Genomic DNA, 16766 nt, shown 5'->3' with positions numbered 1-16766 from the left:
TTGCTTGCAGATTTTCCTCCATATGCAGCACTTTGTTGGATGGCATGCATCTCCTGATGAATAGGGGAGACCTTTGGCCCCTGTAGCAGCGTTTGAAAACAAGTGGAAGCCATGAAAGTTGAGTCAAGCTGCAGGCTAAAACTGGCATGCAATAACTCACCACTGACATCCCATACACTCCAGAAAAAAACTGCCTTACACAAAAAAATCGTAACTGTGATAATTATTAGCATCTCTACAACATCAGCTCTTTTGCGTTTTAGAAAAATCCCCAACCTTAAAATAAAAGAACAAAACAACACAAATTGAAAAAAAAAAAGACTGCAGTCACTCTGCTCACTTTGCCAGGTTTCTGCCCTTAGGCTATAAAAAACAATCTTGGACCATTTTCTCTTTGTATTGTTCCAAGTTAGAAACACTATGCCAGATTTGCTTAACCTGAACAATTAGAGCTGACCCATAGTCAGAGCATTACCGGTGGTTTGGCCCCATGTTTCAGCCTGGCTTCGTCACAGCGAGTCAGAGAGGGAGAGAGACTGTTAAAAGTCCTGGTACAATGAGGCTTTCCATCACCTCAGCTAGTTACTGCCCCGAGAGAATGACCCATATAGAAACCAAATGCATGGCCAGTGTTACTCTGAATGGGTTAACGTTGGTGACGGCCAGGTTGTCATGCTTCAGGGGCACAAAGGCTTTGATGGACAATCTATTGGTTTAACGCTGGAGCCGCCGGGAACCCGTTAGGCGAGCGTGTTCCTGAAACAACTGCAGTAAGTCGATGCGATTCATTTTAAAGCATTGTGTTCATGTTCATGTTCCTGGCTTTAAGAGAAAATCTCAATGCATGTTAACAAGAGACTTAACAACAAAGATAACAGCCAAATGTTTAGGTAGTAGGTTTTCCAGTTTGGTACTGTATGTTACACACTTTATATATACTGATGTCAGTCTCCTCTGTGACCGTTTGTTTGGCACAGAGAACACGGTTTGCTTTCCAGCTTGTACCCTCGCGGCGCTGTAACTCTTTAAAAGAGCCCATGCGCAGCCGAATGGGCTAATTGGGTGGAAATGTGTTGACATTTCACCAACACGTCTCTCTAGAAGTGGCATGAGATGTATCCAATCAATTATTCAGATGATCTTAGCATGACTAAGACAAGCATGCAACGGGTCATCACTTGACACACACTGGACTCTTCAAATACTAATGGTTCTTTTGGAGAACGTCTGCCTGGTGTGTTGCATGAATTTCTCACCTGGAGTTTGGTTTCGCCGACTGGCCTCATACATTCAAACATCCGTGCAGCTGTGTGTACCTCTATTGTGCAGAAGCAGAGTCATTCTCATCACTTCTTAAAGCAATTTCAATAAAGGATGGGGGACAAAATCCACACTTCTATTTCTGTGCAAACATTAATTAGAAAGCACAGCCAAAGATAATGTGAGGCCTCAGCAGTCGGAGTTAGACAAATCAATTGTGTGACTTCCAAAAGTTACTCTCTCCTCTTTGTGTAACTAGCCCTCTAGTGCAGCTGAGAAAGAAAGAGAAAATGTTAAAAAATTAATAAAAAAAACTGTAACGTTGGAAGTTCCCCACTTTTTATAGCTTTAGCAATTCCAATTGATATTTGCACAGAGTGAGGGCTGTGGATTTGTCTCCCAACTTTGACAGTAAAAACGCCTTGGATACAGCCAGTATGGACAGGAGGAACAATTACAACGACCAATAACGCTTTCAATGTACATATGGGCACCTCAGTATTGTTTTAAAGCAGGCTTGAAAAACTGTGAACCCATCCTTTAACTTCCTGTACAACTGGAAGATTTCATTCATAGCGGAATGGCACATCATAATCCACCGGTTAGTTTCTATTTGCCGCCGGGCTGGGGTGGGTGTGGCTTACCAACACGGTCTCCCGCCAGGTCGTGAAATAGTCACGTTATTTAGATTTAGATTAATTTGTGTACAGGTCACAATTTTGACGTTTACAGGTCATGACTTTCGAACCTGCTCTGGGGGACGCAACAACGGGGAAATGGGGCGCCACACGCCGGCCACAACAACAGCACGGACCGCCACATGTGGTACGCGATCCCCGGGCGCAGGGGCACACAACAACGGGGAAATGAAACGCCACAACAACGGGACGGTTGTGGTTAGGCAAAGAAGAACGGGGAAAGGAACCGTCACACGCGGGTCACGCCGACAACAGCAGGACGGTTGTGGTTAGGAAGAGAATAACGAGGAAGGGAACTGTGAACTGTGAACTGTGAACTGTGAACGGTGAACGGTGAACGGTGAACGGTGAAAGTCCTGTGTTGTGTGACCCATCCACCACCACGACCAACCTTCCCTGCGCGGATTTTCGCCTTATCAATACTACTCGCTACCGGCATCGTTCTGTGATCACAAAATATGCTTCCCGTTGAAATACATTGCTTTAAAATTCGTAATCGCCACACAAAAAAACCCGACATTTACGTGTCCACGACTTAATAGATTCAATAACGTGACCATATTACGAACTGCCATGAGACCGTGCTGGGCTTACCCATGTCATAGAGTCTGCTGAAGCGGAAGCGAGGCAGACTCGAGGACACATGTTGGGATCGAACAGCTCAGTGAGAGACTATTGAAGAGGAATGTGTTTTCTGACTTGTTGTGACATTTCCCCACAGAGTTTGTGTTACCGTTATGTCCACGTTTTGAGTGTCAAACACATGAACTGTCAACTGAGTGTCAACGCTGTTTGAAGCTGCTCCAACTGACGAGTGAAGAGGAGTAGGCTGGCCAGCTGAAGGTAAAGATGCAGTTAGCCCGACTGAAGGTAAAGATCAGGCCTATCTAACCGGTGGAGTATGACGGGACAGTCGCAACAAATTGCAGTTACTGGTGGCCAGTTACTCAAAGGCATTTACTCTGATCCTGATGATGGTTATGATGAGGAAGGTTTGATACTTTAAAAAGGAATTAAAAGATCAACAAAGATTCTGTTCAGAGTGATTTTAGTGAGTAAATCTAACTTAAACGTAGAGGAAATGACGCCCTTGATAATTGCTGTCAGCCACAAAGAAAAGAAAAAAAAACAATGTCAAGAACTGGTTTCACTGCATGAATCTGCAAGCTGACTTCCTCTCGTATAAAACCCACCAATCATGGACACTGTCTCCTCTCTGCACCTAAAAGCATCTCAGATTTCAAAGCCTGATATTTCTTCAGCCAGTTGCTTTGCTGCCACATCTCCACTCTGTCCCACATCTGTTCCTGTCTCTTCATCTTTTACAGCACACTGTCCTTGGATAGTCTGATAGGTCCTTAAAATCCAATTTATCATTATAATGCGTTTTATGCGAACAGCCTCCAGCCATTATTCAAATTGCTCTGGGTTCAAACCGAAGAAACCGGAACTGATCTCCCAGGATGTGATTGTCTCCGAATGTGATCGTGATTAGGAGCAAAAACTGTATACAGCTACCATGTGCGTGCGTGCGTGCGTGCGTGCGTGCGTGCGTGCGTGCGTGCGTGCGTGCGTGAGATCATGTACAGGATGCAGGATGGCAGGCTGTGGGATTGGAAGCAAAGAGTCGGGCTGACGGTGGCGTTCATTACACGCACCGGTGCACACATGCAACCTCGGCTGAGACACACAGCCATCACTCACACACACACACACACACCTGTCACACACACACACACACACACACTTCCCCACAGGCAGACGGGACAGACCGCCTGTGATTTACCTTCCTGTCACACACCTCACCCAGACGAACATGAAGTTACCTGCTTTTCTATCTTCTTTTTTTTTTCAAAAGCTGCACATCCATTCTTCCCTTTTATCTCCACCTCCCTCTCTCGACTCATGCCTTCAGTATCATCATCATCAGTCCTGAGCCAAAAGTTCAACACAATCCAAACAGACAAAATAACTTCTCATTTTCCCACCAAGAAGCAAAGCACTTTTAGATGTGCAATTATCTCCATCAGTTGCTTTTTAAAGCTTGTAAAAAACCTTTAAACACACAAATGTCTCTATAATTGTGTTTTTACAGAGGGCTCTGGTTGTTACACTTGTAAAAGTCTCCAAAAAACAAACAAAACTAGAGTAGCAAATTAATTTAAGTGCTTTTATATGAGTTTATCACACACGTAAATTTGTTGTTTGGAAATGTGATGTCTTGCACTTGAAAATCACACGTTCATAACATGAAAACGTATAACATGTATGGAAACCAAATGGGTTTCATGTGTGATAAAGTGACATTTCAAATTTTTTTGTAAATGTAAAAGATTTAAAATTTTATTTAGATTTATTTTTTCAAACAACCAGTTAAAAGTTCAAATAGTAATTGAAAATAGTAATAATATATAAATTCCAGAGAACAAAGCTGTTCTTTTAAAGTGTGCGTTTTACTACAACGGCTTTTTATTCAAATTAAATAGATCCAGGATTTTGTCCGGGTTTATTTTGAATATTTATTTAAAAAAAAAAAGGTTTTATTTAAAAAGTAATTATAATAGAAAAAAATTATAATTTAAAAAATATTATTTGCACCACAGGTAGTTTGCTGTGGTGTGTTTTTTTTTTTTTTTTACTTGTAGTTTAATTTAGTGGTCTACTATATGCATAGTCAGCAGCTTAGTTACATTCTGTCCCCATTTGTTTGAGCGATCGATGTTGCAGGAGGACTTTATTCACTGTAGAATACAGTGAGAGCAGAGTCGTCTTGAGAAGGATGCATAAACATTCATGACAACTTCAAATTCAAGTAAAAAAAAAAGGTAAAAATCGACCCTGAATCCATCGTCTAAAGGTTCAGAGCCTTCCGCCATCTTGAAACTATTGACCAGGGATTTTAATTGGTTTTCATCACTGCTCGAGCCGTCCCATTACAACAGATTCAGGTCAGAGGGCTTGACAAATGATTGACTGTCTCTCAGTGACCCACCCGCCCAATCAGTACAGGACGTGTAAATGAAATTGCGGGGCAGATAATGTTGCTGGCAGACTCATCATTAATTACTGCCCTTCTATCAATATCTAATTATACCGACTGTCTGGCTGAGCGAGAAGGAAGATGAACCTCATACTGGAAGTCTTTATATTGGCAATATAGCCACCAAGCCGCGATGCCGTCCCCCTTAAAGCAGACGTTTTCCAGCCGGGTCATCACTGCCCGGAGCTCTGCTGGATTTCATTTCAGCTGTTTAATCAGAAGCTATTTTACTCTCTGGATGCAAAGTGAATGCAATTAATTTTCATTAACCACCTGGCAGGAAAGATAAAACAGCAGTAGTGTGAGGCTGAGAACCACTGCCTTAAAATAAAGCCTCTCTCTCACTCACTCACTCACTCACTCACGCACACCTCATGTGTTCTGTCTATCTATATCAATGTTGGATTTATTTTCATGGGATGCTGTGGTTACTGTTTTTCGGATTTGAACTGAAAAATACCCTAAATGACAAAATCTGTTTTTTTCTGCAAGAAAATGCTGACTACAGAAAGAGCGTAGGTATATGTAAGGAGATAACATGGGCACAGTCTAATTATTGCTAATTAAAATGCTAGTTAACATCAGTAATTAAACCTAAACATCTCATGTAAGTCAAAACTGCCAGCGAGCTTCTCCTGTATACGGTAATTCCTCTACTATGTGACACAATCGTTAGCCTATTTTTACAAAAACGTCTGCTACGGAGAGTTAACGTGAGGTACAAGGTAATGGAGCCTTTTATACATTGTTGTGTTTCTTTGGAACTAAACAACGGACAAATAGAGTCTTTAAATGCTTCAGATGTAAAGTTATTCACAGTCAAGTGACGTCAAAATTAATGCTAGTCAATGGAATGCTAACGGGAGGTGATACCTTTGTAGCATCAAAATGGCGCCATAGGAGGTTTGAGTTCTGAAGCGAAGCTTACCGCCTTGCCAGCAAGCCGCCGGCCTCAGCGTCAGGAAGTATGGCGTGATATCAGGTCTCGCGATGTAACGAATTGCTTCACGGCACTGAACACATACAGGAACCGGCTAACAAGGTAGCGATGGAGTTTTTCCCACTATCGTCATGGCTGAGCCGGCAAAAAAGAAGCAGAAAGCTAGGAAAGCATTGTCGGAGGAACAGAGAAAGAGGAAAAAGCAGACTGACTGAGTGAGGAGTCAGACACAAGTAAACATAGGAGCTGCCAAATATCTGTTTCCGAAGCTGTAGGGGGAGCTCTATAGGGAAACCTGCGAGCAAAAAGCTGGCCAAAACTGCATAGCGCCCCTTTAAGAAAACACATTTATTTATTGAACTGTTAAGTGCAACTATTTGTTATTTTCATAAATTACAGTCTGGTGCTTTGTATATAATACTGGTGGAAAATGCTGATTCATTTTAATTTATTTAGGTTGCTTCTTCGAAAAACTAAAATCTTTGAGTCTTCAAAAGTCTTCAAAACCCCAGCATGTGTAATATGTGTAAAATGTAAACTCCTTCAGTCATTTTAAACCCTCCAAATTTACAAAGCAAATTATATATATTTGTTCTTATTAGTATTTCTTAAACACACTACACTACACACTGCAGACCTGTACATTTAGTTGTTTTTCTGTTACTTTGCGTTGATTTTTATGTGGAAGTATTCAGGAGTTGTTAGTATTAATTAAGCTATGTTTTGTTTTTCCATTGAACCATCCTTCTAAAAAAAAATCTCTGTCACTTTAAGGAAGAAAAAACCAGCCGCCTGCCAGTGTTTCTGTTTTAATTAGGAAAACATGCTCTCTCAAACGGCGCCATGAAGTCTAAAAAAAAATTTTGTAGTAATGATAAATGTACTTATTTTCATCAAAAGGGATATTCATAGGGTATATAATGTCACAGAAATAAAAATAAAAACTCTTTGTATATTCCATCAATGAAACAGCTGAGAAGAAAGGTACCGCCAGAATAAGAGTTTGGACTTGCAACAAAAACACCATTAAGGTTTTAATCGGCGTGCAGTAGGAAGAGACACAGTGCATTAGCGGAGGTACGAAGTGGACAGCCGGCTGGTTATTTTGGCAGTCAGATCATTGTTGCATTAATGTGTTTCTCTCAAGAGGACGATGCAGCTGTCCTTGAGTAAAGCACTTAAATGCTATTGCCTCAGTAAACACTCGGCTGCTGACCGGTCGAGAAAGGGAGAGGACTGCTGGGTAGTGGAGGTGAAAGTCGGGCAAAAGAACAGAGCGGCGTTTTAGTAATATAGATTGTATGAATGGGCAAAAAACTATGTTTATTTAATTGTTTATTTAGATAGGGAGAGTGCATATAAATGGACATCAGTACAAGTAGACAATATAAATATGCTAGAGTTAGCACCATAGCTCATTTTCATCTATTGTCTCTAGGCAGATACAAAAAGATTATATATTTGTCTTTCAAAATGGTCATTGTGCCAGATTAGGAGGTCAAAGAGAGATTGCTGACCCCACGTTGGACCCCAGCCAATCATTGCTTGCTGTCCTTCATGACATCCAGTACAGTACATAGAGGATCAGTAAGGTGCCAAGGATGACTTCCTTATTCCTCCTGACAGCACCAACAACAAATGTTTCCGTACGTAATCAGGGTTTTATGAATAAAAGTAAACCTGGAACCAGGGCTGTAGTCAAGTCTTAAGACAAGTCCAAAACCAGGACTAGTCGAGACAGAGTCAAGACAGAGTCCAAAGAGGTTTCCATTCCAAGTCAAGACCGAGTCCAAATGAGAGACAGTCAAAACCCAGACAGAAAAAAAATTCTGCTCATAATTGTTGTGATGTGAGAGACCGTTCCAGATGGATTTTGAATTAAACCAATACCTGTTTTCTGCACGAGCGCGCTTCATCAATGGTTTTGTTTTGAAGGAGGAAGTTACTTTAGAACAAAAGCACATAGTGCTGGACTCGGTCGAGACCAACTACAATATTTGGCGAGTCCAAAGCCAGAGCCCGAGACAAGTCCGAGTCCAAATAGCGAGTCCAAGACGAGTCCGAGACAACAGAAAAGCGTCTCGAGTCCAAGTACTACAGCCCTGCCTGGAACCATTCCTAATCAGTAGAAAGCATGTGAAAAAGAGCTGCGTAAAAACAACCTACTCGAAACCTGGCGTGCATGAGTTTACTTTAAAAAACTGCAAAGAGTGGTTTGTTCAGCCCTACCCTGCCTAAAGGATATTTACTCCAGGTGCTGCAAGAATAAAGCTAGGGGAATTATTAAAAATCCAAACCACGCAGATAACAGTGTTTTCTTCCTGTTGAGGTCAGTAAAGAAGGTCTTGGATACACCGAGAGGCTCAGGAAGAGCTTCTACCCTCAGGCCACTAGGATCCTAATTAGACTGACTATCATTTTGACCGGTCCAACTCAGGTCTCTCAGTCTAAATGGAGCCTGATAAGGCCTAAGGTATACTGTACATACCACTGCAGATGGTGATGATGCCCCGTGATTCATGTAATCAGTCAGTGTAATGCTCCTGACTCCAGGGTGATCGTTAAATGGTTACAGGTTCAGTTCAGTTAAATTAAATTAAAACATAATTCCTCTTTCAGTCAAGATAGAAGGCAAAGAAAATTGCTAGACTTTAGCTCCCAGATTCTACATTTGTTGCTTTCCACCATGGCACACTACATGGAATAAAACAAGTCGAGTCGTGCTATCATCCTGCTGATCGTAGCGTCTGAATTCGGCATTCGACGTGCGATTTGATGTCACGTTGGCATTTCCAGCGGATAAAGTGGAGTGAAATAGCAGAGCAGGTGTCAACTGTCTGAAATAGGAACATAAATATCAGGTCAAGGACCTGTGGCATTTTATCCTCACAACTTTGCAGGAACATTCAACGATCATTAAGACAGAAATCCACCACAGAAGAAGCAGACAGCAATTCCCCTCTGACAGATAAACCATGTGTTTTTGAGTAAAGAGTGCAGCCGCAATTTTCTTCTCTCTTCGTCTTTCTTTCACTATCGTCACCACTGTTTTCTGAACTTGCACATGAAACCGAAAATTAGGTCCCGAAACTTTCTTTCTCAGAAATCCGCCAGATGATGTGCAGGTGGATCAGACAAAGAAAGAAAAAGACAAAGCATGTTTTTGTAACATTTCTGCCAGAGAGCCCCTGATGATATCCGAGTGTGTTGAGCGACAGACGGCCCCGTCGTCCTGCAGCACCTGCAGATCAGATCTGTCACCTCCCTGCTGTCTTATCTTCCTGCTTCACTTAAAAGAGCATAAAACCCCGGGGCACCTGCTGGTCAATTATAGTCAGTAAGCCCCCCCGAACGCAGATTACTTCACAGACGACTTCTGGGAATGATAATCAATGCCACCGGATTTCAGCAGGCGCTACTTGAATAACCAGAATAACTTGTTAGCAAAAAGGTTTTTTTTTTTTTTTTTGTCATTTCTTGCATTGTTCAAATGCTTCTTGTTACACTGCCACATTCAATTATTTTTCCTACTGCTGCACCAGATCTTCCAGGGAGGCTTATAGGGAGGAACACTGTGTCAATTTTCGTGTAAGCTGGAGATGTCTGCTATTATTTCCTTCTGAAGATCATGAAGTTCATGTTCTTGTGAGGACAAATTTGCTCGGACCATGTACAAACAATGTCAAGGTAAAATGCACTATAATATGATTCACTTACTTGACACGCTTGCATGAACTGGGTCATTGTGGCAACAAAGAACAGAGAGCTAAAGAAAATGAATGAAAAGGCAATTGCGGATATAAATATGTATAACCCTGTGATGCATATATAAGTTTCCCGTTTGAAAAGAAACCTCACAGTAATGGCATGTGGCAGACTGCAGTTTGAACATTTACATAAAATGAAAAGCCGAGGAAACTTCATCCAGACTGTTTTCATAAAGTAAACCTCTTAAATCTGAACGCCGCTTCTTATATGCACAGGTTTACTGTACATGAAACTACATAGATCTCTGCAGTTACGAAGTAGAGAGGATTATAGAGATCTCAACAAACAAACTGACACAGACCTCTACTGATGTTATTGGGATGTCATGGTTATTTTAGATATATTTTTTAATGTTCTCACAAGCTGGAAAGTAGGCAAAGCAGTGAAATGAAATCTTTTTTTTCATCGATGTCTTGCTTTCTACAATATCTGCACATGGCAATCCTTAAGCACCACCCACATATTTGGGTTTGTACAATCAATTTAGTACTTTTTACACTGAAAAAAAAACAAAAAACGTTGCAATCCTGGCAGCATTATGTTTCCTTCAAAATATTAGAAGCATGTTCCTGTAAGCTGTAAGCTGCAGTTTTTCGGGTAGATGAAAATATTTTGTTACAGTACCCCTAACCCAAACTCTGTCTTTTAACCTAACTCTGACCTTAAAGTGATCATATTATGTTGTTTGACTTTCTCCTTTTCCTTTATAGTGTTAAATATCTTTTTTGTGCATGTTATAGGTTTACAAAGTGAAAAAGTTCACCCCAAAGGGACTCTCCAACAGAAAACTCTGTTCACAAACTGCTCCAAACAGCTCTGTTGTAGTCCAGCCTTTAGTTCCGTGACGAACGTGCGTCACTTTGTAACACGTTATAATGCTCGCCTAGCTGCTAGCGTGGCACGCCCTCATACTCTGCTTCTGATTAGCTAGCAGTACTTACCTAGGTACGACTCCCAACAAAGATGGAACAGAAGTGAGATGTCTCACTCTGTAGCTAAAACAGAGAGCTCAACACACAGGGTGAAAAGAAGAGCTGCAGCAGTGTGCAGTACAACAAATATATGGTGTTTTTTGAAAATTAAACCACATAAACATATTCTGGTACAACCTCTAAATACAATTATGAACCTGACAATGAGCATAATATGAGCACTTTAAAGGCTGATTTATGCTTCTGTGTTGAATTGACGGTGTGGCTATGTACGTAGGTACGTGGAGACACGGACCCTTCACCATAGCCTGACGTGCACCTCTCAAAAAATTTGACTACCTGTCGCGGTGACGCACGTCGCTCGGCCGTGGCTTGGTAGTGTTGCATTTTCTCCAGTCTGCTTTGCCAGACTAGTCCACACAGCATTCCGGGGTGGGAGAAAAACGTTCTCTGGTTTACTGGCATTTCTTTAAACTAATCTCAATCGTCATTGGCTAGAAGGTTTATCTGTGTTTTTTGCCCCCAACGGTGCCTCTCAGGCAGCGCTGCCTGGAAGGCACCGTTGGGAGGCACTGGTTATGGTTATGGGTTAAGGTTAAGTTTAGGGTTAAGGTTAGGGTTAGGGTTAAGTGCCTTGAAGGCAGCGGTCGCAGCGCTGCCTGGAAGGAGCAGTTGGGGGCAAAAAACACCACTGAGCGGCTAGAAGACACAATTCTCAGTCACTGCCCCTGACAGACATGAACCACTAGAGGTCCTTATCAGGTTAAAGTAACCATAAATCATATCACGCATTTGAGCAAACTACAATATGTAAGCGATATGTAAGCGATATGTAAGCAATATGTAAGCGATATGTAAGCAAAAGCTCATAAGTTATTTTAGAAGGCAGTGACAAACAATGTATGCGTTTCGTTTGGACGACTTGAGAAGCAAGAACCAGTGAATGTTTGGCATCCTTGCTGGATAAATTAACTAAACTAATTAATCAATCATCAAAACTTTTTATTGATTTACTGTACTCATCCATACTGCTAAAGCTGCTCGCCTTTGTCTTAAGACAATTAGCTGAATAAACAAAACAAACTTAAGGATTTGAAGAATCTGTGATGTGCAACGGCATGTTTTAATTCAACTACAATCCTCTACAGCCACACTCACCAGTAATCAATGCTGGCTATTTCTTTTTCTCCACATATCAAAATGTGAAGGAGGGAAAAACAAGAGCCGCAGCCGCCGGCGACTGAGCAGAGGATTAACGTTCATTGGATTCCACTCGCTGCACTGAAGAAAATGTGAAAAATGAGAAGCAGAGGTGCGTCTGCAGGATTATCTCAGCCGGCCGTGTTGTATAAGGCACTCAGACGTGGAGTTCCTCATGTTCCTGCAGACACTTGACCTTAGGGGGAGGGGGGTGAGTCTGAAAGGATTTAAATAAGTTGTATGTATATATACAGTGTATCTCTGTCTCTGGACTGCTTGTGTAGTCTGATGAATTGTAACTCCATGTGAGCACAATGTAAATTCATGGGAAGATCACTGTAATTAGTGGGCTGAATGCTGAAGTGGATGTACAATGTTTACTAAAAATGCATTGTACTAAAGGAAATGGTATTACTAGGGTAAAAAAGTACAATGTAAATCCAAAATGTGCGCCAAAGTCAAAGAAATGAAAAAAAAAAAAAAAACTCTTTTAATGACCTGGTTTATATATTTGTAGTTTTGGCCATTAATCTTTAGTCCAAACTCAAATTGTCGCCACGTCAGACACAACTTCCAGGTTCAACTGTAATCTACTGTACTTACTCTTATACAGTAGAAGAAATGTGTCTACAACTTCTTCCTATGTTTAAGAAACAAAACAAAGATGGCAGCCTTTTGGTTAAACAACTTATTGTGCAGCAGATTGAATATTTTTTTATCCACATGCTTAGAAGAGTCTTGGTGATTGGAAATATCTTCAAGTATTATAAAGTATTAGATATTTTGGGATACATTAGAGGTGATTCTAGTGCCAAGATCAACATGCATGTATTTCCACTATGTCCAATTTCTGGACGTGCATAACATCCGCCTTCTGCACGGCAAGAAGGGCCAGAGACAGACAATAACCAAGGTATATCATATTGTCAAACTAGGCCAGCGTAGGCAAAAACATTCCCACATTCTACTCTTACTCTCATGGCTTTATGAGGTGTCCCAGATACAATTTGTTCACAGTGACACCAAACATGAATAAAGTGACAAACGTTTGTGCCTGAACTCATTTCTGTTGCAGGCACTGTCAGATCAGGCCATTATAAGGATGATATCATGTAGTTATCAGGCTGAGGGGACAAACTTCATACAATATTAGTTTAAGTGTATCCACTCTTATAATATGAAAAATGCAAGTACAAAATACATACAGTATTCTTCCACAGTATCAATAGGGGTTTCTTGCTTGCTATTTTGGTGAAAGCTAAACCAAGAAAGTGTGCTTTAAATTAAACTCTGAAGTTACTGTATGTTATCACAGAGATATGATTACTTATTTGCTGCCACATTCACACACTAATTACTTTCCTCTCTGCATCACTTCACCAGTTACTTACAGTCACTGCAGCAACTTTCTAGTTCTGTTGGTCCACTCAGTTGACATCCTCTGCATGTAAAGTTGCTCCGGAGGTCTGATGTTTGGCGGCTTGCATCACCAGGCTGCCACGCCAGCAACCTGGACTCTCAATGCCCAGAGTCGACACGCCCCAAGGACAAACCAGCAAGACACGTAAAGCCTGGAGCATTAATTATTCAGAGTGGAGACGGTGTCTGAGACAGATAAATGTGTTTTACAATTCTACTCTTGCTTTTCAGTGCCATTAAAGCTGGAGGGAGGGAAAGAAATGAGTGAGTTGTCCATTCATACACTCAAATGAACAACCCCCCCAAAACAAATGCAATCCAGTAAATTGAATGGTAAAAATGCAAAGAGGAGCGAGAGAGGGGGCTTTAAAAGCTGTTTTGGCATTCATGTGTGAACATAACATTGTCAAGAGAAAACCTCGTAACCCTTATTTTTGGAGATTTTCCAAATAGCCCTGAAATTGAAAAGAAGTTGAATTCAATTATGTTTAAGCTTGTGAAAAGTCTCCAGAAATGTTTTGGTGAACTAAAAGACAGCAAAGCCAAAAGTCATTTGGAAAATATTTTTTCCCAAATTAGATTACATTTCATTATGCTTTTGATTGTGCAGCCAATATTGGTCTTATTGTTGTTACACTTGACAAGGCACCTCAGGTTCATCTGTTTCATTCTATGTCTCAATTTAAGTTTTATTCAAGTGAAATTATAGTATTTGTATGTTGTTATTACTGTGTACTTAGGGTTAGAGCAATTTTGGAACCCATCAGCTATCGGTCTGACCATGATTTAGCCTCTCGGGTATATTTCTGGGGTTCTGGTGTAAATAGCGATCTGGATATCCGGGTATATGGATAATTGGTCTTGCTTGGCCAGACCCTCCTCCAAAGTGCGTTGAAGGAGGGTCTGGTTACTCCACATAGCATTCGGGTTGTAAAATTACAAAACAAAGAAAGTGGAAGGAAACGGAAAATAATTTTTTGTAATGTCAAGGATATAGACTCACTAACAGATAATGGACCAAGACTTCCATGCTCAGGGTCCAATCGGCAACTTGGAGTTGAGACGATATGCAGATTTTTATAAATAGATATCTGCATATGAAATGCAGATTAAAATATATTTTTTAAAGCCAATAAAAACCTAAATCATTGTCAGGCGATAGCTGCTGGATTCTGAGATTACATTTTGGCCAATATGTTCCGCCTCTTTTGCTCTCCACACGGACTGTTTACCTGCATGGCTCACTCAAACATGATTGGTCGATACTTGGGCTACAAACCGACCAAAAATGGAAACCAGAATGCTTCTGATACCAAAATGTTTCTATGGGCCAACAGTTACCCAGTTTTGGGAAGTAATGCATTACAGTAATGTGATTACTTTTTTCAGTAACGAGTAGATTATGGGATTACGATTAGAAATTCGGTCACTCCATTACAGTTATTAAACCCAAACAATTTGGCACCCTGCTTGTTTGCTGTCTTATCAGGAGTTTGATGAGGATTGATATCAGTTAGCTTCTCTGTGCGAAATGTGACTCCCAGACACCAAAGTTCATGCCTAGGTAAACATCTAACATTTTGGAGATATGAGGTTTCCCATCTGAAAGCAGTGATGTGTAAATTATGCAAGCATGTGTATGCCCCTGAGTGCCGAAAGGTTTGTGTGTGTGTGTGTGTGTGTGTATGTGTGTGTGTGTGTGTGTGTGTTCGCCATCAGTGCAGGATCTGTGAGTTGCTTCAGTTCTTGCGTGGGCAGGAAGATCTCAGCATCGCTGCACTCTGTCACAAAATGCTCCACCTAAACGCCTCCACTACTTATCTTCCTCTGGGGATTACAAAGCATGGCAAATAAATGCCGAGCGGCGTAACCGACAACAGTCACATTATTGTAGCACGAGTGGTGATAACGCGCCGCGTGCACCGCAGGGTACTCGGTGTGGCCTTTCTGCAGCTATCTCAAAGTGGAACACACACAGAGCGGAATGAGAATCTTTGTTGAATGGAATCTCTGTGATCTGGCTATTACCGCTCCTCTCAGAACAAACTCACCGAGAGCTTCTTTGCCATAATATCAATGGACCTCCTCATCTTTCTGCCCGAGGAACAGAACAAACAGGTTTCTCTGCCAGCTGCTCCTCTCTTCCCATAATACAATTCACTCACGTCTCTCCCTGTTAATTTCCCCACCACCACCTCATCATTTGCTCCCAAAACACAGAAGACCTCCGCCCCCTCGCTGTCCAGGAAACGACTCCGCCTCCAGCCAGGGCGATGGAGGATGTCCTTACTAAAGGTCATTACGCCACGTTTTCTCTATCATCCAGCAGAAGACAAACCTATACTCTGATCCCTAGCAGTGGGGAATGCATTCACAAAGGATTTTACATGAGGTTGAATCTAATACCTGGGTGTGTGCTTGGGTGATAATTAGCCGTTTTGCACAGCCGAGGGCACTTTCCTCTCTCCATGGGAGGCTTTCTTTTAAGGGCAGCTGAGTCTTCTTTGACAGCTAGGTGAGAAAGGGGAGAGAGAGGGGGAAGACATGCGGGAAATCGTCACAGGTCGGATTCAAACCCTTGACCTCTGCGTCGAGGCATAGATCTCTCAGTATACGTGCGCTCTACCACTGATCCAACCCGGCCACTGTCCTGTGTACTTTCAAGTTAGATAAAAGGACTTCATTAGATGGTTCATACTTCCAAGACAGCCCAATAAAACTAGAACACTAGAATAGGTGATGTATGTGGCCTTTGGCTTTTAAAAAAAAATCTTCGGCTCAGCTAAAGATTGAACTGCTTGAAGAAATCCATTTGTCTGCAGAGTTACCTCAGGTGGCCGCTGCTTTTGCTGTGGAGAGAGGCAAATAACAGCCAGCTGCTCCAGAGGTGGAGCTGGGCCGCTTCCAGCTGAGAATGTGTGCAATTGTATGAATGCGAAGCAGGCCGTCGCTGGAAAACAACAACTCAGCAAAAGCCTTGGCTGGGTGAATTCAGGTTAATAAAACCTGACAGCTTCCCAGAGCAAAGTCATGAAGGAGATATTGTTCTGAAGGTTTCTACCAATTCAACGCTTTCTTCTGACGGTCACGTGACGACCACATGACAGCGTCCGGTCACGTGCCAGTTAAGGTAAGCAGACAAAAGGTGACTGTGAGCCGGGTCGTGACAGTTCACTTTAGCCACAAAAAGTTGACTGTCATGCGGCGACATGACAGTTAAGTTTATGCATCAAAACCACTGGTTGAGATTAGAAAAAGGTTTGTGGTTTCGAGTTACACACTGGTCCCCTTAAGTAGTACTCCCGGGACACAAACACCTGTTTCCTGGTTGAAAGTCTTGTGTTTTCCCATAAACTTCTTCCGGGACGCAAACTCCTCTCCCCTGTTTGTAAGCCCTGTGTTTTAGGACCCATCCACTACCCTCCACTACCTCCTCCTTATGCAGATTGTCTTATGTGGGGCTTACAGTTATAAATATATGGATTAAGTACAAATTAAAGTGCATTACT

The sequence above is a fragment of the Perca flavescens genome, chromosome 6 (genome assembly GCF_004354835.1).
Source record: "Perca flavescens isolate YP-PL-M2 chromosome 6, PFLA_1.0, whole genome shotgun sequence".
NCBI lineage: Eukaryota > Metazoa > Chordata > Actinopteri > Perciformes > Percidae > Perca > Perca flavescens.
The sequence above is the reverse complement of the archived record's forward strand: the minus strand, read 5'-3'. Positions refer to the sequence as shown.